This window comes from Lonchura striata, chromosome 28, assembly GCF_050655825.1.
Source record: "Lonchura striata isolate lonStrDom1 chromosome 28, ASM5065582v1, whole genome shotgun sequence".
NCBI classification, from domain to species: Eukaryota; Metazoa; Chordata; class Aves; order Passeriformes; family Estrildidae; genus Lonchura; species Lonchura striata.
Window position 1 is genome coordinate 8,424,127 of NC_140730.1, and position 2,500 is coordinate 8,426,626.

Consider the following 2,500-nt stretch of genomic DNA (forward strand, 5'->3'; position numbering starts at 1 on the left):
CTCCCGGCGTGGTCGGCGAGGTCGCTCGGCGGCTGGGCCGCGTCCCCGCACCGGCGGGGCGGCCCGAGCCGCGGCGGTCCTCTCGGGCGCAGCGCCGGGCTACTGAGGGAAACCCCGGGCCCCGAGAAGGACGCCGCGGTGGTGGCGGCAGACGTCGGGCGCGCCCCCGCCGGTGGACGCTCCCCCGAGGGCGGCAGCGGGGGAGGCACCCCGGCGGGGCCATGCAGGTCGTTTCCCTCGCCCCAGGGCCAGGTACCTAGCGCTCCGCGCCTCCGGCGGCCCCCCGGCTTCCTTTTCCTCGGCGTCGTCAAACGCTGCGGGGAGGGGGCCGCGAAAGGGCCGCCGCCGAGCCGGGGCGGCGGTTTAAAGACTCGGGCGGCTCGGCGCGTCCTTCCGCCGCGGCGGCGGCGGCGGCGGTTGCCGGGCGGCGGTGCGCGGCTCCATTGAGGGGTGGGGAGCTACTCCCGCGTGATCCCCTGCGGTGGTGCCCGCGGCCACCGGCCGCGCGGCCGTCGTCCCGCCGCGTTACCGCGCGCGGGGGGTTTGTCGCGCCGCGCCGGGGAGGGGCGCCCTGCCCCCCCCTCTCCGCGGCCCGGCCTCGGCGGAGAGGCCGCGGCGCGCGGTCGGCCGCGGGGGCCGACCCGCTCGCCTCGAAACGGGCGACGCCGGCAGAGAGCGCGCGCTCTCTCGCCCCTTCCTCAGCTGCGGGGTTGCGGCCGCCGGGGCCCGCCGCGCTCTCCTCCTTCCTCGGCCGCCTCTGCGGTCTCTGGGGTGCGGCGCCGCGCGCGGCGCGGCCGCGCCGTCTCTCTCCCCTCGACGGCCTTCTCCTCGAGCGCGCCGGCGGCGCCGGTCGCCGGCCGTCCCCGGCTCAGGGACCGCCCGCCCGCCCGGGGCCGAGCGCTCGGCAGGTCCCTCCGTCGCCGGAGAGTCCGCGAGCGCGGGCGGCCCCGTGCCGAGCGGCGGCGGCGCCGCTCGGCGAGTGTCCCCCGCCAGCGGGGACGGCCGGCCGGACGGCGCCCGCCGTCGCCGGCGGCGGTCCCGGCCCGGGCCCCGCCCGCCGCCTCCCCGTCGCCCTTTTCTCCGTCCGCTCGCGGAGCCCCGGAGGAAGGTCGTGCGCGCGGCGGCCGTGGGGGGTTGGGGGGGGGGGCGCTTCCCCGCCCGGTCTCCCCGCCCGGTCAGCGGGGAGAAAAGGGCGGGCGTCGCTGCCCCCCTCCCCGCCTACCCCCCCGGCTCGGCGCCGCACGCCTTCCCCTGGGCCGCGCGTGCCCGAGGAAAAAGGGGCTCCGTGACGGTGCGAGGCGGCGGCGGTCCCGGGAGTGCGGCCGTTGCGGCGGCGGGTCAGCCGTCCGGCAGGCTCCGGGCGCTCGCGACGCCGGCTCGGGTCTCGGTGCGGCGCCCGCCTCCGGCGCCGGCGGCGGAGCGCGTCCGCCGGGCGCTCGCCCTTCCCGGCGGGAGCGGTCCCGCGGGGGGCGTTGCCGGTTGGGCGGTGGCCGTCGCGTGCCGTCTCGAGCGCGGCAAGGCCGCTGGGGAGAGAGAGCGAGCCGGCCGCGCGGTGGCGCGGCGGCGCTCCGCGGGTCCGCGGAGCGGCGGTGAGAAGGGAGAGCGGCGCGCGCGGGGGCCGACGGCCGCGCCCCCGGCCGCGTGCGTCCCGTCGTCCCGTTGCAGCGAGGCCGGGCGGGCCGCCGTGTCCCCCCGCGGTCCGGCGCGCGCCGCGTGCCTCCTCCGTGCGGAGGCCGGGCCGAGCCCGGGCGCCTGGGCCGCCTCCGGAGGACGGCACAGTTTGCCGGCGGCGTCTCCCCTCGCTCGTAGCGGCGGGGGGAGGCGGTCGGGGACGCGGGTCCCCCCGCCTTTCCCGCCGACCTTCGGAGCGTTCCGTTGGGCGTTTCGCTCTCGGATGGTTTTTCTTTCCCCCCCCACTCGGTTCGTTGCGTTGTGTGCTCGTACGGTCGAAGCCGGGGGCGGCCCGCGTGCGTGCCCCCTCGGCGAGAGAGAAAAAAAGGGGCCCCCTCCGCCCGTGTGCGGGGTTCGGTGCCGAAAGCCAGACAACTCTTAGCGGTGGATCACTCGGCTCGTGCGTCGATGAAGAACGCAGCTAGCTGCGAGAATTAATGTGAATTGCAGGACACATTGATCATCGACACTTCGAACGCACTTGCGGCCCCGGGTTCCTCCCGGGGCTACGCCTGTCTGAGCGTCGCTTGACGATCAATCGCCGCCCGGGGGTTGCCACCCCGGCGGCGCGGCTGGGGTCGCCTCGCAGGCCCGTCGTCGTGGCCGTGGCCGTCGTGGCCGCGCCCGAGGGCCTTCGTCCCCCTAAATGCAGACTCGGGGAGCGCTCCGTAGCTCCCCGCTCCCGGAGCGAGCCGCTGGGGCGGAGCTCGTCCTCGCCGGGGGCCGCGTCGCCGAGCGGCGGCGCGGCGGCCGGGGAGAAAGAGAGCGAGAGAGACGGGGCGGCGTCGAGAGCGCCCCGCCGAGGGCCGAGAGACGAGGGCGAGAGGGG

The 2,500-nt window shown here is 78.8% G+C and overlaps 1 non-coding gene across 1 annotated transcript; it reads left to right on the plus strand.

The window, feature by feature from the left end:
- Positions 1 to 2,044: 2,044 nt before the first annotated feature.
- Positions 2,045 to 2,197, plus strand: LOC146765083 (5.8S ribosomal RNA). The gene has a single exon (XR_014950345.1). It is a non-coding gene; the product is annotated as a 5.8S ribosomal RNA (ribosomal RNA).
- Positions 2,198 to 2,500: the final 303 nt, after the last annotated feature.